This window comes from Cyanistes caeruleus, chromosome 12 (assembly GCF_971803275.1).
Source record: "Cyanistes caeruleus chromosome 12, bCyaCae1.hap1.1, whole genome shotgun sequence".
In the NCBI taxonomy this organism is placed as follows: Eukaryota; Metazoa; Chordata; class Aves; order Passeriformes; family Paridae; genus Cyanistes; species Cyanistes caeruleus.
The window spans coordinates 1,322,142-1,348,141 of NC_141712.1; the positions used below are offsets into that span (position 1 = coordinate 1,322,142).

General features: G+C 41.7%; 1 long non-coding RNA gene across 1 annotated transcript; it reads right to left on the reverse strand.

Annotated features, from left to right (window-relative positions):
• Positions 1 to 2,224: 2,224 nt before the first annotated feature.
• Positions 2,225 to 3,312, reverse strand: LOC111934812 (uncharacterized). Its single transcript, XR_002867414.2, has 2 exons — positions 3,199 to 3,312; positions 2,225 to 2,503 (listed from the first exon to the last, which is right to left on the reverse strand). It is a non-coding gene; the product is annotated as an uncharacterized LOC111934812 (long non-coding RNA).
• Between the last annotated feature and the right edge of the window lie 22,688 nt (positions 3,313 to 26,000).

Genomic DNA, 26,000 nt, shown 5'->3' on the forward strand with positions numbered 1-26,000 from the left:
TGCAGGGGCTCAGATTGGGCAGGGTGTGCTGTTCTGGTGGAACCTCGGGTGTTCACTATCCAGGTGGCACTGGGTGTCACCCCAGGACAGAGCCCCAGGCGAGGCTGTGCCCACCCTGCAGAGCTGCTGCTGTTTGACACAATCCTGCCCCAACACCCCTCAGACAAACTCCCCTTTCTCTAGGGTGCTTTGCCTGAACAAATCAGTCTGATTTTCTCTCTGAAAAGTGAAATTAGAAATCAGGTGACCTCGCATTTCCATCACTTCCTCTGCTGCTTGGCAGTGCCAGGAAACAACTCCTACAGCCAAGGGATTAAAAGTGAAAAAAATCTTTATTATTACAAAACAACTGAGTCTTCCAAAATCTTACCTGCAAAACGATCTGGAAATGGCTCCTTTCTCAAAATATATAATGTCTTTCATGAGCTTGTGGGAATCAAAGCAGGGACAGAGCTGACAGGAGTAGTGACAAGGAGTTCAGCACAGTCGCTGTGCCCAGTGGAGATCTGGGAATCAGAGTTCCACCACAACCCCAGAAGTGTCTTTTGAAGTCATTAGGATTTAACAATTAATAGAGAGATTTGTTTGATAGCTAGATGCAGCCAGATAAAAAAGCCATTCTGTTCCAATTTCCCATTATTTTGCCTGTAACACATTAACAGCATACTTTGATGCATTTTTATATCTGAACCTTTATAATTGAAAGTGAAAAAATTCAACTCACCTACTTCACTATATTTAAAAAAGAATACTGATTCTCTTTTAATAACAAATGTGCAAAGTCATGACTTTGAACTGAAAGGATGAAAGATAAAAGTGAAAACCAAGGAATCAGTGATGATCATTTCCTATGTTACCAATTTTAAAGCTTACACAATATTTCTATGATGGTTTTCAAATATTTTACATTGCCTGAATTGGTATATATTGAACTAGATAGTAAACGTTCATCCCACTGCAGTCATCAGCAAAAACCTTTCTTTTTTGAGATTTATTCTTTATTAATTGGGTCTCTTGATCCTGGCCCTGTTAATTGTTAACAGCAAAGGGATCAAGAGACCTGGGACTGTGTCTGATCTGAGTTACAGCTGCTGAATGTGCTCTGAATATTCCATTATAAGACTTAATTTTGCACCATGAGACAACTTTAAATATTTTTTTCAAAGCTATTACTTTTCCTTACCTGCACTCCCCATTTAATGTTTAATGCTGCTCTGTCCCTTCACAAAAAACACCTCAAATTCCCTCCAACTTGGTTTCAAAACTTCTCCTATTTCACAAAATTTAGAATAGATTTCTACTAAATGTTTCTACTACTTCACAAGGTGTTTTTCTCATTTACTGCTTTTATTTTTCAAGTGCCTTCCTAGCAGGATTTGTTTTAATTAAAAATATAGTTTTATTAGCACATAGTTCCACTGGCTGACTATAGAGCTACCCTTAATTAACTTTTATCCAAGTTCAACGTGTGCAAGTAAACTTCCCATGGCTCTCAACACACACTGGAATATTTCTTTTTCCCCATACAGAACTTGGGAATTACTTTGGTGAATCATGATGTGCTTTTAAGGAGAAAAAATATGATCTGAGTTTTTCACTGTAAACCTCCTAAATATCTGTGAATCCAAATTTCTGTACAAATCAGGGCTGGCTGCAAACACAAACGCTGGCAAACAGCAGAGGATGTGAAGCTGCAAACACAAATTTCTCAAATTCTGGAATTGGATCCCATTAATTGAAATACATTTTTCATTACTTTGCTATTTTCCAACTTGTTGATCATGTTTATATTTTTTGGAGTCACTCACAACAGTGATGGTCTTCCTTTGAAAGATAAAAGTTGGTCTTTTTATATAAATTTGTTTGCCTCAGGTTTGAAATCTTACAGAAGACATCAAATATTCCACCACTTGACAATAAAATCCGAAGTGGCAGTTTGGAATATTTATTCTAAAATAATCAAAGGAATTCTTTGATGCATACTTCAATAATTATTTAGTACATTTTACTCCTATAAATACGTTTCTTTGCCTTACAGACAAAATGAAAAAGTCTTAAAAGATATTTCAAATGAATAATTCAAACAATGACTGACAGTATAATTGTTTATATTTTTTCCAGGTTGGCACATTCACTTTCTTCCTTCAATTTATAAACCAAGTTATCACTCTCTGTGATATTTATAACATTTTAATAAATAGAAGAATCTTTATAAAGATGTCAATTTTTATTTTTTTTACATTGAATCTGCTCCCATTATTTTAGTTCTTTAGTTGAGAAAGCTCAACTCCTGCTACCACTTGTATCCCACCTTTGGTGGGATTTTAGCTGTTCTAAGGAAATGCATAAGCACTGGCAATTAAATTGCCTTTTCAATTTTGTACAGCTTATTAAGTTGTTTTATTGTACAGGAAGATTAGAGTCTTCCATAGGAACAGGAAAATTCCTAAATCCGTGGATTAAAGCTGTGATATCTTGTACCAACCCACTTTCTGAAGGAGCTCTGAAAGAGACAGAAGTCAATTGAAGTGAGAATGTAAGAAAAGGAAATAAAATCATCAGTTGCACAAGAATGAAAATAATGAGATGGAATTGGAAAAACTTTCATATCTCTTAGGGAATGAATCTCTTAGGGAATGAACCTGAGGAGCAAAACTGCCTTATTTTTTTAAAACCTTAATAAATTCATAAAAATCAGAAGAGTAAGGCTACAAAGAGAGGTTAAAAACCCCACTATCAATAAAAAAACTGCTTGGGGCAAAACAAAAAGCTGTGGGCAGCTATAAGAGCAGTGGAAAACGAGCAGACAGGGAATGGGAACCAACACATGGAATTATGGCTTACAAGGCCAGCAAGGATTTTGGATTTCTGAGCTGGGCAGCAGCAGCAGCTGATCCAAATAGGAAATATGGACAGACTTTGATGTCAGCAAAGGAACCTCCCCTTGATCCCTATTTTTTGCATTAATGGGATGTAACAACTACAAAGTTCCATGAGGACCAGAGTGTGATCCCTGAGCTGAGGATGCAGCAGGGAACTCCCCCAGGTTCTGCTCACACAGCCCAGGAGAGCAGGACTGACCCCCTGGGATCCCACCTGAGTGCAGAGCTTGGGGGAGCAGGGCAGGGGGCTGAAGCAGGCAGGGGGGGCTGGAGCAGGGGAGGGAGGGCTGGGAAGGGAGGGACTCACATTACTCACAACTAAAAGTACAACTCCAATATGACCACTGCAAGCTCTGAGTGGAAATGTGATTTAGATCAATATCTGGAGACTTCTGATGAGGTAACTCGGCTGCCACAGCACTGTCGTTGCCTAAAAAGAATTAACAACCATTTCTGAAGGCACTTCTAAACAAAAGCCTCATCTTGGGAAAATGGAAGCTAAGAAACATTTAACTCATTCACTGTTGGGAGACCAAGGCACACAGGGGGCTGTGAGGAAGTTGAATGAGTAATTGAATTTCAGCAAATCAATTATGATTAAATCAGGATGAATTTTTAAAGAGAAAAAAAAAAGCATCACTACCAAAAAATTCTCCTGGGATCAATGCCACCTTCCTAGATCACAGAGAGACAGTTATGTTTTAAAATATTTTGTTCAGAATTCAGACATCTGCTTTACTGTGTGTTTGTTTTGCAGGTTTTGTGGCAGAGGGGCTGGCAATGGATGAGGTCTGCTGTTTAAAATGCTGTGCTGCCTCTGTCTTCACTGTTTTCAATTTATTACCTTATTTAACTGATTGAGAAAGATATTTTAAAAATTGCTAGGTCTCACTGCAATGCCAAATAAAATTAAGGATGTGCTTAAGTACTTAATGGCATGAAAGGAACAGTCATTCTTCTATGTTCTTCTTTGTTTACTGGAGACTTACACTGGGCTCAGTTCATTGCTTTTCAAAAAAAAAAAAAAAGAAACAACACAGAAAACTTTGCTAATTCAATTAAGGAGCTGAAAGTACACAATACAGCAAAACATCATCCACAAAATCCGTGACTTTTCTCTTTTCATGGCAGCAGCTCTTCAAGGTGAAAGGACACAAAGGGTGGGACCACTGCATTCCAGGGAAAACCTTCCAGGCTGGCTGGAACTCAGGGAGAAAACAAGGGTGGGGGCAGGAGGTTCCTCAAATTGACCTCTAAGTACTGGCACAGGACAGGGAGAAGTCACAACAAATCTGAATTGGGAGGATTTATCTGTTGGTAGCAAAGCAAGGTGCTGCAAAACCTTTCCTAGGATTAATGAAGTCCCTGTTGCTCAGCTGGTGAGGAGCAGATCCTCCTCTGAGGAGCCAAGAGCTCCTGAGCATTGAGTTGTTCTGCTGCTCTCAGAAGTGATGCCCTGCAGCATTGATTCTGTCAACACCCTTCCTAATCCTGACATTTCCCGACATTTTCAATTTTGTAAAATAAAAAGAGTTTAAAATTTTTGGCTTTGACCTTGACATAATGAACTGATGGATCACGGCAAGGAAATTGAGAGACTCTGAGCATATTTGTTCCAATTTTGCCTTCTGCTGCTATCAAAACTGCAGATTAAATTACAGGGGTTTTTTATCAGAGAAACTCTAGCTGGAAAATGGATGTTCTTCCTGTGGTGGGGGGGAAGCAATACAAATATTCCATCTTATACAGGGATAGAAATCCCAATTACATGTTAATTCAGGAAGAGTTTTTAGGAGAAAACACATTTAGACACAAACAATTGGATACATTTTTTTTTCAGCTTGCCCAATTTAAGTACCTGCATATAATCTAAAGGAACGTGAATATCCAATCTAAAATCAAGAGATTTTGCTTTGGTGACATGAAAAAAAGTAAGATGCTGTGCTGACCCCTGAACAAACTAGAGATTGGTATATTTAACTCTTAGAACTTCTATCCTAGTAGGAATTTGAAATAAAATATTGAGAAATTAAAATATGTACATTACTAATGGTATAGTCTGTGTGATTCAGGGGCAAATCAAGCCAAAAGGCAAAACAGTTTCTCTTCTTGCCTTAGTCCCTCTCTTCCTACAAAATACACCTCATAAAAAAGAGCAGTGACACAAAAACTTGCTGTGGAATCACAGGTGTGGCACAGACACTCTTGGTTCTGCCTTCCATGGGTTAGAACAAATGTCATTTTTGCATTGTGACATCAGCTGTGATCAGTTCCTCTGACAGCATCATTTCATACCACAAAATCAAGTGATTATGTTGGATAAATCTCTGTACAACCCCGGCAGCAAAAGGCATAAGAATTGAGATTGGGGGGAAGGGAGTCTTAATTTGATTAAGCAAAGCAGCTGTTTTGTTATAATATCGCTACACATTCCTTTTTTCTGTCTTCCCTCACTCATTCTTCTTTGAGGATCACCTCAGAAAGGCTTTATGTACTGAAAATTCAATCTTTATTATTTTTAACCTATCTCATACTGCATTCATACATCAGACAGAGTGGGGAGAACAGTCATGGCCAACACCCAGACAGGGCAGAGACACCTCAGGCTCCAGTAAAGGTGTGGAACACAAGCTGTGTGTGTGTGCACCCCTGTCCCAGCAGGACAAGCTCAGGGGAGCTGACAGCAGCATTTACTCTTCCAAAGCAGCTCCAGGAGCTGCAGGGATGGCCATGGTGAGCCCTCAGCCTGTGGGATTTGCCCTGCACAGGAACGGGCCTCCAGCCAGCAGTCACTGCAAAAACACTTTACAGGGGTGGGGATGGGTTCATAGCTCACCTTTTAAAAGGCCTTCCCAAGTCGCCGTGCCCCTGAACAGCTCCTTCCAGTGGGTTTCTGTGAGAAACAAAATGGGAGTGCCAAAGGGGAAAAAGAACTGAGAGATGGTGATTAAAGTGGGGAGGGGCAGGAGCTGAGCAACCAGCAGCTGAGGAAAGAGGAGCCAAGAAAAGTATAGGTTAGCAGAGGTGGGGGACTAGTGAAGATGTACCTGAAAATCAGAGAATCCAGAATGGTTTGGGTGGGAAGGGACCTTGAGGATCACCCAGTGCCACCCCTGCCATGGCAGGGACACCTCCCACTGTCCCAGGCTGCTCCAGCCCCAGTGTCCAACCTGGCCTTGGGCACTGCCAGGGATCCAGGGGCAGCCCCAGCTGCTCTGGGCACCCTGTGCCAGGGCCTGCCCACCCTGCCAGGGAACAATTCCTGCCCAATATCCCATCTATCCCTGTCCTCTGGCACTGGGAGCCATTCCCTGTGTCCTGTCCCTCCAGCCCTTGGCAATTGTCTCTCTCCATCTTTCCTGCAGCTCCTTCAGGCCCTGCAAGGCCACCCTGAGCTCAGCCCAAAGCTTCTCCTCTCCAGGCTGAACAATGAGATGGTTAAAAATATTTCTACTTTCTTTATGTCATTTTAGACATAACAAATTCTTCCATGGGTTTATCTCACATCAAAAAATCTAATTGGAAGGATTTAATCCTGGCTTGATAAACACAGACCTTCTCTCTTTTCCTCTGTCTAAGACTACTCATCTCCAAACTGTTTTGGAAGGGTTGATGTTCACAGATCCTGCCCACACAAACAGCAATGCCTGTGACTCCCCAGCTGAGGCCAGCCCAGCTCTGCCCATCCCTGGGACCTGTCCCAGGGGCAGGGTGACAGCACCAGCCCCGGCACACGGAGCTGGAGGGTGGCACAGGCTCTGAACTGATAAAAGAGGGATCAGCAGTAACCCCCTCCAGAGATGTGTTCCCAAAAATGACCAGACCCTTCTGCCAGCTAATCAGGGCTGGGATTATCTGTAAATTCCTCTCATGGAGAAATCTTACAGAATTGAAATGCTGAACGGAGACAAGGAGCTCAGAGCCATCTGTCCACTCTGCCACCTCTTCACACAGGCCCAAGGACAAGTTTGCAGAAGGCTGACAGTGCTGGTTTCAATGTTGCCCATCTCCAGCATGATCCATATTGGCAGTTTTAACTTCAATCTACTGCTTTGTCTTCCAAAGAGGGACAAGCACTTTAAATAAATCTTCTCTTCCTGCACTCAGTGCTAGCAGTTAATTTTCTCTAAATTCAGTAAAGCATCCATCCTGATTTAACAGACAGCTGGGAAAGACAGGAACAACAACATTGGTCATGAAAGCTTCAGGCTGGCTCCAGAGTACCTCACAGCAAATGTCTTGGGTCAGTAGTTCAAGCTACATTCAGAAGAAAGATAGATTTTTCCATGTTGCAGCCCAGGCTCTTTGTGTCTTAGTCAAATCTTATTGGGAGTCAAAGAAAATTACCTGGACTGGACATTTTGCTTGTCAAAGGCAGCTGCTTTCCCACACCTTACAAGCCTCATATTTCTCTCTGGCTGCTCGATGGCAAGCAGTGAAATCTCAGGAAGAGCATTCCAAACAGATCTGTCTACCTGCACCTCACAAGCAGCCTGGAAAGGAAAACAGTTGTTTGGAGTCCTCACATTCCATTTGTGAGAACACACCAACCAGTGAGAGTGAGGTGAAAAATCCCTGAGAACTATTTCCCTTTAAAATAGTTTCCAAGAAAAATCCAGCATCTCACAAAGGCAAAGCGTGTGGCTACGTCACCAGCACGAGGCAAAATCCACTTTGTGCTGGAAACAGCCACGTCAGTGGGAAAAGGCTCTTATTTTTATTTTCTCTCTACAATTGCAACTGTCATGTAAACTCTTTAATAAAGAGATCAGAGCTAGTCACTAAAGTGCTAGTCAGAAATGCCAGGCGCTGCAGAAATCAGCATTTTAATTTGAGTTCTGAACAGAATGAAGCCTTAACATAGCTCTCAAGCTATTTAAACATGGGGGAAATTAGAGGAATGAAAGAAAATAACACAGCTGGCAACTATTTAAAAAGAGCAGACTGACTTTTGTAAGTTCAAACAGGGCTGTTGAGAAATAACTTGTTATAAACTATGCAAAATCAGATGTTGTACAAATATACATCTTTATTTATCTCTCCAGATCAAAACTTCGACAATAATTAATCATAATGAAAGTTTCTCCAAGAAAACTCAAAAATACTTAACTCTGAAAGAGCCTGCAAATATTTGGTTAAGATATATATTAGTGTGTGTGAATGTGTGGTTATGTACACACAGTTAAAACTAATCTACTGCAAAGTTCTTCTAGAAAAATCTCTTCTTTCTGTACATTATTTATCTTCAGTGAATTATTCTGTAGCATCTGGGAAGACTAATTTAGGCAAAGAAAATTTCCAGCTAAAACCAGCATCTAAGTTTTTTCTATTTTTTGGAACTCCAATAACGCAACAGCTACTCAGAGATTACACACAGGCTGCTCCACCCTCTTCCTGGGCTGGCTCCCAGCAGCTGTCCAACATACGGCTCCAAGTTCTTGAGGAGTTTATTTTGCCATCAGAACGTTACAAAATGTAAATTTTTCGTCTCTGCAGGCAGAAGACTGGAGTGGGACAGGAGCAGCAGGGGAACCTGAGCTCCTCAGCACACTGCAGAGTGATGGAAATGCTCCTTGCACACAGGATCCCAGCTTTGTCCTGCAGAATTCAGCTGGCAGAAATACTGCAGCTCATTTTTAAAAAGAGAGAGGGAGAGAATAAATAAAAAAGGAGGCATGATAAACTCAGGACCTGTGCAGATAAAAAGCTTCCAGCCATTCAGGTGCTGATAAAACTGAAAGACCAATGGACAGTTGTGTATCTGTCCCCACTTCCCACTGCCTGGTCTGTCTCCCACTCCTGCCAAGAGTATGGATAGCCCAGCCCTTCTAGTTCTAATAATACACAGAATAAAGCTCTTTGCTTTGTGTTTTCATAATTTGTACAGGTCTGCTTATTTTATGTCAGTCTTTTGCAAGCCAAATAATTTCTTTCCATGGCACACCCTGCAGGGCTTCACTTGGGCTTTTGATTAAAAGGAGTGGGGTTTTTTTAAGCTTGATGAGTTTGCAAAAGTGTTTAAATTTCTTTTCTTTTTCACTTACAGCTTTGCTAGCACAGCCCCACAAAATCCTTCGGTGGTAAACAGCTCCAGGATGAGGAGGGAGGAGAAACCAGCCTGCTGGCATTGTCTCTGCTGCCATCCCAAGACAGAAATGCAATCCTCGTTCCCTTTCCTGGCCCAGGATCTGGCTGGTGCATTGTCCAGGAAGGGAACCAGGATCACATTTGCTGCCTGGCAGCCAAGGAGTGCATTGTGCTGTGGCTGGGGGCCACGGGAGCTCATCTTGGAGATGGTCATTCATCACTTCTTTAACAAAGCAGAGGAGCCCCTGCCGCAGCAGGGTCTGTCCAGCCTTGCAGAACGAGGAGCTTTTAACGGGTTCCTGCTTTTATTCAAACCTGGGCACATTTTCATTCTACTCCAAATGATTTCTCCTTGCCAGTGCCTTTGAAACCCATTCAGCAGGTGGAATATTCCAGGATATCACAGCCTTAAAAGCCCAGGTTCCTGTCTGAGGCTCTCATTCTGACAGGATTGAGTCTAATCATTTCCAGTACCACTGAACAACTTAATAAGCTGCAAAAATTTGATAAGACAATGTAATTGCCAGCTTTTATGTATATTCTTAAAATAGCTATGTTCCTCACAGAGGTTGTGCAGGATATAAGTGTTAGCAGGAGCAATTAAAGAAGTGAAACAATTGAAGCAGATTAGAGAATTACAGCATGCAAAAACTGTAAAAAATTCCAAACAAATTGTCATTATTCCTTGTCTCATATAAACAATAATTTCAGGTACTGGAACAAATTACTCAAAACCAGAAAATCACTATGAGAAATAAAGATAATATTTACTCATACTGCAGGAAAAATAGGTATAAGGAGCCTTGTATCAGTTCAGGTAATTGAAGATGCTGGAATGAATTAACTTTCACACATTTCAGCTATTCAAATCAGTGGAATAATACAGTCATTTCCTTATTCCAAATATTGGTGTTCAACACATCAGCAGGTAGAAGGTGCAGTCTTTATTGTAAGTTATTTCCATCCCCTTTCCCAAGACCAGGCAGCTCCTGTTGTGAGGAAGCTCCAGGGCTCCCCCTCTGTGCCCTGGCCCTGCCTGCAGCAGGCTGGACAGAAATTCATTATTTCAACTCTTTCTGATACAGCCTCAAACAAAAGCCATGGTCACACTCTCTCCTCTGTTTTATTCCAAGAATTCTATCTCAATAACTTCAGGGCTTTCTCATCAACAGCCTTTGGAAGTTGCTTCCCTTTCTCATCCAAAGCCAAAAAAGCTCAGCTCCCTTGAATACTAACACAACTGTGGGAACACAAATAGGATCACACAAGAGTGGCTTTCCTCTAACCTTGACTGCTATCAATAAAGCATATTTTCTTCTCTCTATCACATTTTAATGTATGCTTTGCACCAACACTGTCAGCATTAATATAGGTCGACTGTTCTATTATGCATCATATTAAAAAGACAGCAAGGTTTTTTCAGGGCAACCAAAGGGTAGAATAAAAGGATTTGTAGGAAAGTAGTTTGGAAGACACTAAATTAATCTTGCACTCCAGTCAATCTGCAAGTGAAAAGATGCTTGACTCCATCTGTCAGCAGAGTCAGACAGGTATCTGATCAACTCCATGGAAATCCTTTTATAAACTCAAGCTCTGATGAATGCTGTAACCTTACTTGAAGGAATGGCACTGCCTTGTACTCACATGCATGGTAATGGAGGTGAAATGTGAAGTCTGAATATCTGATCAAGGCATTTCTCTGTTTCATAAAAGAGATCTCTCCATTAAGTATTTAAGCAAACAGCGCTGTTCTGTCAAAGGATGAGACTTCTAAAATAATGATTTTGAAATTTCTCCACGACATAAAAATTCTACATTACATAACCAGACAAATTCTGAGTATCTGCTCAGTGCAATGCATCTGAACAATAAGAAAAAATAATCAAACTTGGAGGACAATTCCAACCAGTATTCTTGCAGATTTCCTGTAATACAAATTCATGCAGTTGTGATAATCAACCCAACATTTTATGCATTTAAGTGCAGCATAATCAAAGGAAGTGGAATTCCTTTATCCTTCTATTTTTGCTCACTTGTAAGTCCAGGTCAATGTTAAATTTTTCTAGGACATTTGACAATCAGATCCTTCATTACCTTGTTCCTCCAATGCTCCATTACAGAAAGCAATAGGGTAACCTGCTACATTAAGGGTCTTAAACTCATTTCAATCACATGCAGCAGTTACAAAACAGCTGCTTCCTGAAAATCAAAGTGCATTTGGGATGCCAAAGCTGCAGTCAAAGCCAGGACTCAGCTCTGTCCAGGTTTGCTTTTACTCTCCAGTTCACATGCTGGTGAAATCTGTTAAGGAGCATCATGAAGAGATGTTTATGAGGAGTCTCCAGGATGAGCAGAGGGATGGAGCAGCTCTGCTGGGAGGAAAGGCTGCCACAGCTGGGATGGTTCAGCCTGGAGAGGAGAAGCTTTGGGCTGAGCTCAGGGTGGCCTTGCAGGGCCTGAAGGAGCTGCAGGAAAGATGGAGAGAGACAGTTGCCAAGGGCTGGAGGGACAGGACACAGGGAATGGCTCCCAGTGCCAGAGGGCAGGGAGAGATGGGATATTGGTCAGGAATTGTTCCCTGGCAGGGTGGGCAGGCCCTGGCACAGGGTGCCCAGAGCAGCTGGGGCTGCCCCTGGATCCCTGGCAGTGCCCAAGGCCAGGCTGGACATTGGGGCTGGAGCAGCCTGGGACAGTGGGAGGTGTCCCTGCCATGGCAGAGGTGGCGCTGGATGAGCTTTAAGGTCCCTTCCAACCCAAACCAGTCTGGGGTTCTGTGAAAAGCAGTGTAGGAGCTGCACAGCTCACTCAGATGGACCCAGATGGACTCCCCAGCCCAGGCATTGCTTAGTGGCCCTGCAGGGTCTGTGGATCTGAACCCTGAGCAGTTCCATTTCCAGCAGGCTCAGGTTGGTCCCTTCTGTAGCCATGCTCCAAAGGGGACAATGCAACAACAGGAGCTTCACCATTTTTCCCTTTGCATAATGATATTTAGGAGGGGGAATGTGGCCCTGAGCCACATGGGAGGGTGTGGGGCTCCCCAGGCTTCTCTGAGCTGGGAGCTGCCCCTGCAGAGGTGCCAGAGCCACTGCTGAACACACACCTCCACAAGGAGCTTGTTCCCTCTACTCCATCCCAGCCCAGACGTGCCTAAACCCAGCCAAGCAGACTCTCCCTTCACACCTGACAATGCTGCCTTTGGCTGGAAGCTGATCAAAAACTGCACACAAGCAGAAAGCAGCAGGGGGAAAAGCAGGAGGAAAGAAAAAAGGTATGGGGATAGAGTTTAATATAGAGATTGAGGACACTTTTTTCCCCACTAAGAACAAGGTTTTACCATTCCACATGAAATACATATGCTAAAACATACAAGTGGGAATGAAACCTCACAGAGCTCAGGCCCCATTATTGGTGCAGAATAATCACTGACTCCAGGGCAAGGTTTAGCCTCAGTTATGTCCAACAATAAGATTAAAAGCCTGACAAGAACAATGTTTTGTCAGATGTCAATTCTTCTGTCTTATTCTATACTGGAAATGGGGTGAAGAGGGTATTCTAGGGAAATATCACCTCCATTCAATACTGGGAGGTCCTGGAAGCTCTGAGACACACAAGAGCACAAGCACCTGCTGTACTTTTCCTGAAAACTTGTAATTCACCACATGGAAAAAGGAGACAGACAGAGGGAGGGGAGGTGTTGAGTCCAAGCGTGGGTAGCTGCATCACTGACATTTAGCAACAGTAGACTGACTTGCAGTGCTGAAAGGGAGCCAGGAAGGCTGAGAAGAAAGTTTGCAGTATCTGAGAAATACTGCAAAGACAGAAACTAAAATCTAATGAAAAGCAAAGCAGCAATTGCTGTTTAAACGAGAAGCAGATACTGGGGTTTGGAGCTAGGTGTCTATGGGAACTGCTCCCATTCCCAGCAGATGAATGTGAATTAATGGCAGGGCCAAGTGCTCTGTACTTCTGTGGAAATTTGTAGACCAGACTCCCGGTTTGGGTGCTGACTTGGGCCTAGTGAACCCATCTGGATTTACACCATCCAAGGGTGCACCCTTAGTCCATTTTTACAGAGACAGAAGTGTTAGAGATAAGCCCATATATAAAGTTAAAATGAATAAATAAATCCAATTTCAGAGCAGTTTCTGATCTCAGATGGGTATTTCAGCTGCGGTGATGGTGATGGCAAGCCAGGATAATGCCTGACAGCAAACCCAGCAGATATGTCTGGGACCACAAAGCGACAATTCTGTGATTCAGGTTCCCCCATTCCAATCTGGAAATGTCTCTTCATGTCTCAGCAGGTGCTCTGGGAGCCTGACACAGGAAAGGCCTCTCTGTCTGTGAACATGTGACACAAAATAAAGCCGTGTCTGCAGGAGCAGCTTTTCAGTTCCAGAACCAAAACTTCTGTTCCCAGTGCAGAAGAGTCCTGCTCACTGCAGACAAGCACCCTGCTGTACACCAGCAGGTGTTAGAAACTCACTGCCTTCATTGATTACTGGGACATCATTTACAGAGATCTGTAATCTGGGTACAGCCCAAAGGGGTGCCACTTTCCTTTGCTTTGACCTGGCTGACTTACAGGGATCGTTGGCACTGACTCATCAGTGAAGTTCCTGGAAAGTCTCAGAACAGGAAATCCTGACCAAATCTGAGAGTCTGCACAGCCATGTTCTCCTTGGGTGTAAGGATGCTGCAATATTAAATGGGCAGCAGAAGAGGACATTGATTTCAAATCTAGCTGATGAGAAAATAAACACATCTGACTGTGGACATTGAAACAGTCACAGAGGGTTGCACTGAACAATAAAAGAAAAAGATAAACACAAATAAATCCTTGAATAATTTAGAGAAAAGCACACACAGACTGAGATACAGCTCTATTGCCTACAGCCTATGGGTTCTCTCCTCCACCAAATAAATTCTAGGCTCTTTCTTGTTGAATTGTGGCCACTGCCACCAGAACTCTGCATTTAAAATTCTCATCAGAAAGGCAAAACTCTTCTAACAGAGAGCTTGCAGCAAAATAACTCTTATCTGCAAAAGAGAATATCATTGTGGGCTCCTGCAAGAAAGAAGTAGATGCAATAATGTTGAAGAAAGAACAAAAAATCACTGCAAGAAGATAAATTATTTACAAATAATTCCATCCAGAAGCACAACTCCCTCCTCCCCCCTCCTTCTTTTTTGAAGTTACATTCTTTTAAGCCATTGATTTCAGAAAAGAAACAAAGAGGTGCTGAAAGGTAAATGATAGTCTCAAAATTACACAGTGCACTTAGCAAAAGGGGAGAGAAAGGAATATCAACAGTGTACAAATAACAGACTCATCTAAGCCATATTTATTGTCATTAGTTATTCTTTTAAAAAGTACAGTTGCTCTTTTATCATAAGCACTTCACATTAATCCAAACTGTATTTGGTGAGTTGTGTGTGTGCCAGCTTTCACAGAAGTGAGACGTGGTTTATTAGAGTTTTCAGTGAAATATGTGAAACTCAGAAGATGGACGAGATCATTTGTGCATTGTAATTGAGTGACTACTGGAAAGAAAAAAAAAAAATATATTTCTATCACATCTTAATAGATGTATTAGCCTCTGGATTAAATACTAATTAATGTGCCACCAAAGTTTGCTGTTAATCAGCTGCATGTCAGCATACATTCTGAGTGACATTTAAATTATAAAGTATGATGGGATTATCTCCAGCCTTGCAAATTACCTCTTTACAAAAGTCCCAGTAAACATTATATGTCCACTGGAGGTATCATTAGGCCCTGTTCAGTCTCTGCATGGCTCTCTGGATTCCAGAGCTCAGGCTATGGACAGAACACTTGCACCAGCACAGAAAAATGCAGTTGCAAGTTTTACAGCTGACCTTTGGAGATCCAGGCTCCAAGCACCGAGCCCATTAACAATTGTCTCATTAGGTTTATGTGTGGCTGGTGATGTTCTCCACAGCTGGGACTAAACTGAGTTCTGAAAATGCTGAGAAATCCATCACCAGTGCTCTGGCCAAGACTCAAAGTCTCAGAATAGTCCAGGAGAGATGGGAAATGACAATCCTGCTGGGAAATGTACAGGTTGAAGCTCAGTCTTAGCTCTGTCTGAAAAAGTCCATCAGCTGAAGAGAGGGACTGAAGAAAGGTGTATGAATGGTGGGATGAAACAATTACAGGGAATAATTGATGCTGTGTTTGTAACAGTATCACAAATAGTTACTGTGGGTTTAGATTTTAAAAAGTAATAGAAAATCAATTCAGTGAATAAGCAAACCATTTTGTTGATGAATAACTGGGACAAGGAAGGAGAGAATTAGTTTTTAGGCTTCTTCATGTTTGAACAGTCTATTAGTATTTGACAAAAATTATAATTGAAGCATCAGCTCCATCACATAATGTAAACTAAGGCAGGAGGATGGATAAGGGGATAGAATTGTCAGAGTGTTACAAAGCCTTCCAGTGATACTCAGTGTGTATCAAATATATCACATATAGCACAGGCACAGCCATTAAAGCAGGACTTCAGCAGGAGAGGCAAAGAGGGACTTGACAGAAAAATATTCTGTCACAACACAGAAGAAATAAAATCATTTCTGCCAAGATGGACAGATTCCAATGGCCTCAAAATTTGCTTGAAATCTGAAGCAATAACATGGGAAAACCTTGAGGGATGACTAAAAGCCTTGAAGAAATCTTGGTTGTTTTTTTAGCACAGTGAAAAGGGCAAAAAATGACACATTAGTTATGATTTTGGTCTCTCAGCTCTTGAGCTTGGGCACTAACCTCAAACCAACACCTGACCTGAGGTACAGACTGAGGGGCTGCTCAAGCCCAGTCACAGGGGAAAGGAAATGTCTGAAGACAAAAACCACCAAACTTCCCAACATCCACATATGCAAGACACATTCTCCATTCATCACTGCAACTGTTCCTGTGTAAAAGTGCCCCCAGATGGAGCAAAAATGTCAGGTCTGGATGAAAGCTTGGTGTGTGAGGCATCTTTTCCTGTCCTTACCCAACTCCTGTGATCTCTACCCAATGCACTGGGAATTTGTGTGGAGGTTCTGTAGAGCAGACTCACCTTATTCCTTCTCTTTGGGCTCCACCATCCACTCTTTGGGCTCCACCTGGCCCTAAACCAGGACACCCGCTCCGCAGAAAGAAGCAATTGTCCTTATTCATAGGTGGGAGAGTGAGATTGTTACCAAGGAAACGGGCTCAGTTTGACAGAGATTTGGAAACCCAAACCCAGCTGGAGATGGGAAATCTGAGTATCCTCCCCCAGAAAACATTTGAAAACTAGATGCAATCTGTAAGCAAGTAAAACCCAGTTAACTCCTCCCTTCCTTCCCTTTGTGAATTCACCTTTCATTTTCTTTATCTACCCTTTAGTAACTCTTCTTTGGCTACATGGGTTCAAAGGAAATAGCAATGAATCCCCTTGAGAGACAGCATCCAAAAGGGACACAGAGATATATTTTTGTATTTAGAACCATTACTCTCCCATATTCAGGTGAGGAAAGTCCCACCTGTGCCCCCAGCTGCACATTCAGGACTCCCACTTTAAATGAAATTCAATCAGCAGGACCAAGACCAGAAGTTCTCCTGGGGCTGTTGCTCAGCCTGCAGCCCAGCAGAGTACAAATGTGCCATTGATTACTTGGAGAGGGGCTGTAACAATGATTAAAAGGCCCAGGATAGATCCTGAGCTGGTGTAAATCCACAGCAGCCCCATTGATTTACTTGGAGCCAGAGGAGAACTAATCGAATTGACACGTTTGGGGAAGTGGGGAGTGGAAAATGATACTGCCCAGAGGGGAGAGATCAGTGCAATGTAAATAAAATAACAAAACAAGAATGGGGAGGAACTGCTGAAGGTGAAAAGTCGAGACAGGAGAAGATGCACTGCACAGAGTTAAGATGCATCTTAAAGGATGGACTTACAAGAGAAATTTTTTTCTCCAAAAGAGTGGCTCGAGCTTTTTCTAGACAGATTTTGCATTTTGTTTGTGAGCTTTACTGGCAGGAAGAGAATTTTAAGAAGGTGAACTCTCAACAGCTGGAGAGGACTGAAAACCATGGATGTTTTTTGAAATAAATGTTTCTGTAGAAGCCTGGGCACAGCAGATTGCACTTCAGCAGGATGAAGGCTGCTCCAGTGTGGAGCCCAGCGAGTGAATCACACAGAAACCACACACTTGGCCCCATTCCTGAGTGTCGGAGCAATTCCTGCCCTGATCCTCCTCCCAGTTCTGTGTGTGACACTCACAGAGAGGTCACTGAGCCTGCCTAACACTTTCTGCCCTTCAGATATGTTTTTTTTTTGACTGAACTGAAAAGCTGCAAGGAATTTGGTTTCTGATGGACCCAAAAGGCTTTTTTCCTCCTCCTGAATCCAGTTAAAACGTGTAGAGTTTCTACAGAAAGTCTTCCATAAGATATCAATAGGAGGTTTCCAGGCTGTGACCCAAACTAAATATCCAGGGAACTGCTTCCATTTTATCCCAAACTAATGAGCATTTTCCTCTTATTTCACCATGTTTTCTGACAAGCCTATAATTTGAGGCTGGAACCTGAGCTATAATTTGATATATCAACTGTAAATTTTCTTCATTTTCCCCAAGCCAGCCAGTTAATACTATTTACATTGCTGTCATTGTCTGGCATTGATGTACAGTAATATAATACCGACTCAGGTACTCTGACACATTTTAAATTAAAATGGAGAAGATTGTCCTTTCCCATACCAAGTTCCACTACCATTAATTAGTCACATATTGTTCCTGAAATTTAATTGTTTAAAGCCATGATGTTAATTCAGAGATTTACAGGTGGAGATTGCCAGCTGGCAAGCACTGGATGAGAAATGACACTGACCTTCAAACGTGTGTCTGCCTCAGCCCTCTGAGTGAGAGATCACCTTGTTCAGCTGGAAAAACAAAAGCCAGCCCTTGACTGGGAGCACACAACGACCTTGGGAGCTGATCTAATTCAGACATATTTAGGAAAAGATCAAATTAACTTTTTGTACTTCGTGATTCTGATGCCAAATTACAAAATAAGAGTTCTTTGGTTGGTTCCCAAAGTTAGGATGATTTAGGTTATTTATTTCCACAGGCTGTGGCATCACTCCTGGGCAATCTGGACATTCTTCCAGGGTCCAGGCTCTCCATGGGTGGAGAAAGATCCTTGCTGGATGAGATGACATTATTGACATTCTGCTATGGTGTGAGAGACAGCCCAAGTTCCCAAACTGGAGGAGATTCTCATCTCAAATCAGATCCTGGCTATTAAAGTTTCAAAAACTGCAAGCTCTGTGGTACAGACTTACCAAGAAGCCATGAAAGCCAAAATTTCTTATTTAATTTTGAGATTTGGAGACAGAGATAGAACATTTATGACTGTTTGATTCTAGTTTTGTGATAGCAACAAGATTGTGCCCACTGTTGCAGGATGAAGTGGGAAATTATTTGTACTCAAGAGGCAGCTTCTAGAATTTATCAACATTCTGGAGCAGCAACCTGCTCTCAGATTTCCATTAAGTCCCAGTAACCATTTGGGCTTACAAAAATATTAATCTTTGGTTTAAATATTTGTTATTATATCATATATCAGGTTAGAAGTTTAACATTCTTGATACAGAGAGATGGAATTAGAAACATCCTGAGAAGAGCATTCTTGTTATCAATCATGTCATCTTGAACATGTTTAGAAGCTTAGTTCTGGCACCAGGAATTGATATTTTATTCAAAAGAATGTATTTAAAGAAAATGACAGCACTTTTCAATTCAGCCTTTCTAAAACAAGAAATCTTTCAAGTCTTCCAAGCCATGTGGATTTCAACATTCCAGTGATTAAGACTATTTTCAATTATACATGCTTTCCCCATTATTTTTTCATAGCTTTAGGGTAGATTTTCAACACTCTGCATGAAGAATTAGACACACAAATCACTCACAACTATTAATGGGAATTGCACAGATGGTGGAAGAACTGGTACAGAACAAGAAAAACCAACTCAAACCATCAAAAACTTGAGCAAAAGCTGCAGTGAACTTTGCAGGCTGGGTGGATCTGCCATTCCTGTTCTCATCTCGCCGAGCTGCAAACTTCCCACAGGCAGTCGGAAGTGGAAATGGCAAACAGCCACCAGAAAATCAGAAATGGTGGCAGAATTTCCACAGAGAGCGACCTTTTGGTCTGGGTAAGCAGAGCTGGCTGACCCTGGCTGATCTGTGTGTGCTGGAGCCTGTGGGTGAGCAGTGCTGGCCTCTCCACCTGGAAGAAGAGGCATTTTGATGTCCCCACGTTTCTCTGTGGCTATTTGAAAAGACTAGAGGACTACAAATGAACTGGAAGAAAATTTAGAACCTACTGGTGTGGTTTATGTGGGTGTTCATTGGAAAAAGAGCTGTGATACTTAAACAACATTCGTATTTTCTTCTCTTAACCGAAGGATCCATTAATGAAATTGCAGAAACTCATTTCCTGACACCCCCCTGTTGCCTCAGCAATTCACTTTCCTCTGAGAAATGATCTCTCTATTCTAATTTCATCAATATAACTTCAAAAACAACTTAATTGAAACGTTCATCAAACCAAACAGATCTCAGGCTAACATTTGTCAGGCTTTAATTCTGTGAAGGGAGCTCCCATTTTCTTTTTTGTCTTTATGACAATTCCAGAGAGGTTCCAGGAGTGGAAAGCCTTGAGAAGATGACACAAAGAATGGTTGAAAGCAAGTCCAAACTCACTACTGCCTTTTCCCCCACCCCTACTTCATGTATTTTTATGAGCAGGAAATGCTTGTTTGATTTGAAAATGTTTGATTTTGTTGCACCTCATGGCATTAGAAATGGATTTGAGGATTGCCAACCATGTTTGAATTCAGAGCCAATGCAAGGAGCAATCAGGACAGCAGTTGCACACCAGGATATTCTGAATTACACCACTGCATTGTCAATGTGTCCCTCCCCACACAAACTCTTTACTGTGTTTGGAATATGCAGTTTCAAAACTCAAATAATCTTGATTTTGCCCTCAAGCACAAGTGTAGTTCAAAAACACTCACAGTGGGGTTGGTGACCATAATTATTCTCCTTTTGTGTATTCTCAGCCAGCAAAATATGAAGTCAAATTGTTCACTTTCAGCTGGAGAAAAGTATCCCAAAGTAATGCAGTGTTCTTCATTACCCCAACAGAATTTCCTTGAACTGGAGCACAGTTTGATTGGAACTATGTAGGAGAATAAGAGTAGAGCAATAAACTGTATAAAACTGTCCAAGTGTAAGAAATGCTCTCTTGGTGGTGATGTTGGACATGCTCAAGAGCTGCTGCTGCATTCTTTGCTCTGTGTCTCAATACCCAACTCAGCCCATACCATTTTTGTATTGATTGGTCATTTTTAGGGCTCCCTGGCAAAATGAAACTGCCTGCTGTCATTTCAGGTGTTCCTGGGTTGTAGTTTGGTACAAATGCTGAAATAGAGAGTTTTTATATACACAGAACACAATCATTTCTATAACCCAGGGACTTCTATAGTTAAATTCAGATTCTGGCTCAAGAGGAAGTTTCTGAATCAAGCCCAGAGCAGCAAAAGGGTGAACACATGGAAAGCATACAGCTAGAAGTTATGAATCATATTTCATAAAATTGGGTGCATCTGTTTCCTGATTTACTTCTCTGAAGCTTTCTCTTCTCTTACTTGCAAGTTTAATTCTTCTGCAACCCCAAAAAGACAGCAATTAAAGGCAGTAAGAAGGGTGTGTGCTTTACAACACATTTATAGGCAAAAGGCATTTGGAAAATGTTCCCCTTCACCTCCAAAAGTCACTGCTGGCACGCTGGGATTGCTAGGAGAAAGCAAGAGTTCCCTTTCTGATGAGGTCTCCAGCTTCTTATCCCACCTTTGTGTGGAAAACACGGATCTGGAAAGAGAGAAGGGAGCAAGCAGCACATGGAGCCTCAAGAGCAGGCAAAGCTGGAGAAAGGGCTTGACCCAAGTTTAGTTATTTCAGGGAAGACTCAGGAAAGTGAAGAATAGTTTGTGAATTCACAAAATGAAATTTGTCTCCCAGCTATAAAAGGTGTGTTTAAGACAGGTGTCACAGACAGCATCCCTTGCCAAGGAGGAGAAGATGTAGTTTAGGCCATATGAGAATGGAAAAGAAACAAAACAACAATAGAAAACAAAAAAAAACCCCACCAAACCAAACCTTAAAGCAGTCTGTTTTCATCCAAGGTGTTTCTAAATACCTGACCAGCGCTCACTTGGCAGCATTTCTTGGCATATAAAGATATTTACAGGAGTGACAAATAACTTATGGCTGCAAGTACCAAAAACTCACTAATGTTAAGTGTTCACCTACCTTATAGGACTGGAAATGTTTACAAAAAACTGGAAAGAAGACACCTGCTAAGCCTAACACTTTGGTACTTGAGCAAAATGGTTTAAAAATTGATATTACTGGGATTTCTAGTTGTGGTTGTTTGTATGATCTTTGCAGGGATGATTTGTGTTCTTATTTGAGAATCAGGAATTTTTATATATTTCATGACATAAGGTCTACTACAGAAGAAAATCTTGCTAACCACAGAAAAGGGATGTAGATAATAACCTAGCACATACATCTGCTCTTTCCCTTGACACCTCTTGCAACCAGAATGGCAGAGGAGGTGAGTAACTGCAGAATCCTCATCTTTGTAACTCCTCTGGAGCATAAGATATAGTTACACTGCAAGTGAACTCTTCCTGCATCATATAGGCTCAAAATGAACAGCAATCTATTTTTACTTAGGAGAAAACAGACTGTGTATCTCATCTGTTCAGCTATATTTTATGCCCAGCTGCTTTTTATGTCCTTGTTTCAGATAAAAAGATGCTGGAATCTTCCCAGTGCCTCGGAGAGCCCTGAGAAGAAGCCTCTCAAAAGCTGTGCCCTGGCAGAGCACACACTGCAGCTCCCAGCTCTGGGCAGCAGCTCCACGCTGACATCTCTCTGGGAAAAAAAAAGTGATTATACCCATAGCTCATGCCTACAGGTCTGCAAACACATGAGAAAAGGTTAATTAAAAACAAGCTGAAGAGAAGATAAGCTGGGCAAAGAGGCACAGCCTGGTTTGAGCGTCACACTGACCCCATGCAAGGTGAGACAGCAGCACCCTCAAAGGTCACCTGCAGCAACCAGGACAGCTGGAAATGAGTGCTGGGTGCTGGCATGGCTTCATAAAACGTGGCAGAGGCCTCAGAGGGTGCAGATTTCCATCTTCTCAACATTTCCCTTTAGTACCACAAAGCTTTTTAACACAATTTCCATCATGCAGGATACAACAGAAAAAGGATCGTCCTATTATAACATATTGTCAAATCAAATCTACAAGAAGAGGGTTTTAAAGATCCATTCAGATGCTAAATAAGCAGCCATATTTTGAGAAATTGAGGTTCCATTCAACAGTGAAGAAAACAAGTTCTGGGCTTCCAGCTCCTGTTATCTCTTGAAGTTTTGAAATCTTCATCTGCATGTCTAGGCAGGAGCTAAAAATTATCCAGTCTGCAGTAATCCAAATATCCAGTTCAAGGCCCAGCTGTAGCTGCCTTCTCATACACAACACATGACTCAACATTAATTTCCATTTTTTCTCTCTTCCCAGTTCTGCCTTCTCTTCCACAACACATTCCTCCACCAAATCAGCAGCAATTGAGAACTAGCAGTGTTTTCTTTATAGGGAAACATCCACAGTAAACACAATTTCCCCCTGACACTGGAGCTGGGATGTGCCTGCTGGAGCAGAGCACTGGATGTGCTGGGCCATAAGAACCATAATAATCAGTTTTGCAGCTTTTCTACAGGCAGCTGTTTGCTCTAGAAAGCCTCAAGCAAAGTCAAGCAGAGCTTCTGGGTGGACATGGGCAGAGTGGAGGGGACACGGGGTCCAAGCCACTGAGCCTCCCATTCCTGCCCTCTTTGGGAATTTTTAATGTTCACACTAAGTGCAGACACAGCCTCCAGTGCTGCCTTGCTGAAAGGCTCTCAGACTGGGCAGAATAAACAGGAAGTAAAGATTTCATGTTAGGTTTTCTTTTCAATCTACACAGAAATTCACAGAGCTTGGGAAAACCCCTGTAAACACTGGGGGAACAGTAGAGTCAGAGTGTCACCTCCAGCTGCAGAATTAAAAATGAGCCTTCAAACATCTGGACCTGTTAAAAGCTACCTATATTTATTTCTTTTCTTTTTTCTTTTTTTTTTTATTTTAAGGGAAGAGAACACTGACCAATTGCAGCAGGGACTTTAACACAAGCACAGAGCAGTGTTAATCACCAGCCTCCCCTCAGGAACAAACCCAAGCTGAGTAACAATATTGACTATCAGGGGAATAAAATACAAGAAAAACTGTATTTTTCCTATTACATATTACATTCAGTAATTTCAGTTTTTCATCAATGAAAGCTGTTTTATTAAGAAAAAAAAAAAAAAATCAAGTCCATAAAGATTCCCAGCACGTCCCACGTGTAAAAAGTCTCAGTAATGCACTACATAATTTTCATTTAGGTCTAAAGTAGCAGAACAGATGGGGTCCCAGTAGTCAAAAGTAAGCACATTATGATTATTGGCAGCTATTAAACTTCTGCTAATAAATGACATTATGAAGTAATATGTTGTGCCTAACATTGTAAAAGTTTGTGATGATAGTTTACAAGGAAAAAAATATTAAAAATCATAACATGAGGAACAGCAAAAAGGAACAGAATGATGTAACATTTCAGTAGAAGAAATTCCAAGTCTTCTTTAAAATTAGAAAGTTATTATTTATTCTTGCTTGAAAAAATACTCAGTATAAGCCAAAGGACACTTTTTTTAATATCTCAGCCATTTTATATTGGAGTGCATTAAATGCCTTGATATCTTAAACACAAACCAGTTATCAGTCAGACAAAGCCAGGCAGTTAACTTGACTTTCTGTCTTGATTTACTTCCCCAGTCATTTGTTGTGTCCTTTATTTAACAAACTGCAGGTGTGTGAGTCACAAACAGGTTCAAGCTGACCACACCAGGTGATTCAGCTCTGTTCCTCTGCCCTTGGCCCTCACACTCAGCCACAGGGCTGCTTGGAGACAAGCAATTTATTGAACCTGATTCAAGCTCTATCAAATATTAGAGATTTTTCTTCCTTTCCTATAGCAGTTTTCTCAAATAAATATTTATGTTTTTTTCTGAATAGCTGGGGGTCAGTGCTTATGGTTTAAGTGTTCATGCAATATTTTTATTATTATTTGGGTATTATTTTTGGTTCTTAATCATTGAATGTGAAAGCTGGTTGGTTTTCACAATGGGTTTTTCAGATGCTTTGTGCTGCTCAGAAGAGCCCACATGGGCTTGGATAAAATCAACCCAGGAGCACAGAGAGCGTGGAGAGCACATCAGGAGAGCTGGTGCTCTGTGTGTCCCTGTGGCCAGGGGCTGCCTGGGTGTGTTATCCCCCAGCCCAAGGACTGGATGGGCTGTTTCCCACACTGCACAATCAAATCCTATGGGCAGCCCAAAAGCTGCAGCTTGGTTTTGGTGAGAAGAGGAACCAAGGCCTTCCCCAAGCTCTGGCTGCTCCTGGCCGAATGCAGATGGAGCTGGAGGCAGCAGAGCCCCGTTCTCACTGGCACTTTTGGGAACACAGGCACCAGGCAATGCTTGTGCAGGGCCTCCAAAAGGGGCCAGGCCACCATCAGCTGAGCAGATTCCTGCAGTAAAACTCTGCTCAGCAGGGCTCAGCTGTGCTCACTGCAGTGCTCAGCACTGTGGGACTCATTTAATGACTGCTGCAGTCAATAGAAACACAGGCCAAGGGCACGGGACCTTGACTTCATTAAAACTCCCAGTCAATCTTAAAAGATACTCCAAAGGTTCTTCTGCAGCCTCGTGGAGCCTCTGTTCAAACAGGTATTTAGTCACTAAATCAGGCTGTCAGCTGGAGACCCTTTGGAGCAAGCCCTGCTTTTCCAAAGGAATGATACAGCAATTTCTTAAAGGCAATTTCCTCCTGCTTTCAGCTTCTGCTGCAAGACAAGCCATGAATAAAATTAATTGAAATAATGGAAGGTTGATATAAGTTTGCAATATTTCTATCTCTATGGAAAACACCTTGTAAAAAAATTATATCCCATATCTTCCTCTTCCCTCCCACTTACTGGTGAGAATGATAAATAATCCGGAAATATAAGAATTCCAAACAGCATGGTGAGTGATCCCAGGCCCATTTCAGAGTCTGGTGCCATCTAAACCATGCTGCATCAAACAGGATCACCTAGAAATTACAGAGTAAATCCCAGAAACTCTAGATAACAGTTGAAATTCTGTTTGCAGTAGCACTGGAATATTTTACTCTATGTCATGAAGTGAAACAAGAACACACACCAAAAAAATACAAGCAACAAATCCAATTTAAGGATCAACTGGTTGTTTTTATTCTTGGTTATACAAAGGAAAGCAAAACAATAAAAAAATCTATTTGTCCTTAAATTAAGCATTTACTCCTGTGCTGTCAATAATCCTGGAGAATGTCACTGTCAGACACATGAGACACTTCAAGGAGCAGAGAAGGAAGTTGGCTGATGAGGTTTAATGATCAATATACTGAAAATGAAGTAAATCCTTCCCATGAAAACAAATGGAAAACAAGGGAACAAATGGAAACATTGTGGTTTAAGACTTGAAATCCAAAAGTGAGCCCAAGTAGCATCAGACAGTCTTCTAGGAATAAGGAATTAATTCCCACTCCCTCCATAGACTGAATCAGGACCTGATTTATATCTATGCTAAACCCATGGTTTTCTCTAGCATGGTACAGGATTAATTTCAGACTGCATTTCTCCTGGTAAGATAATTCCTGGCACTGTGTGAGCACAGATAATACTCTTTATATGTCCTTAATATATAAAATACCTTTCTCCTCAGTCTACATGCCCACTTATAAATCTGATCTCTTTTATGTTTCTCGTGAATGGCTGCCTCTTCCCAGGGCAGCCCAGCTGA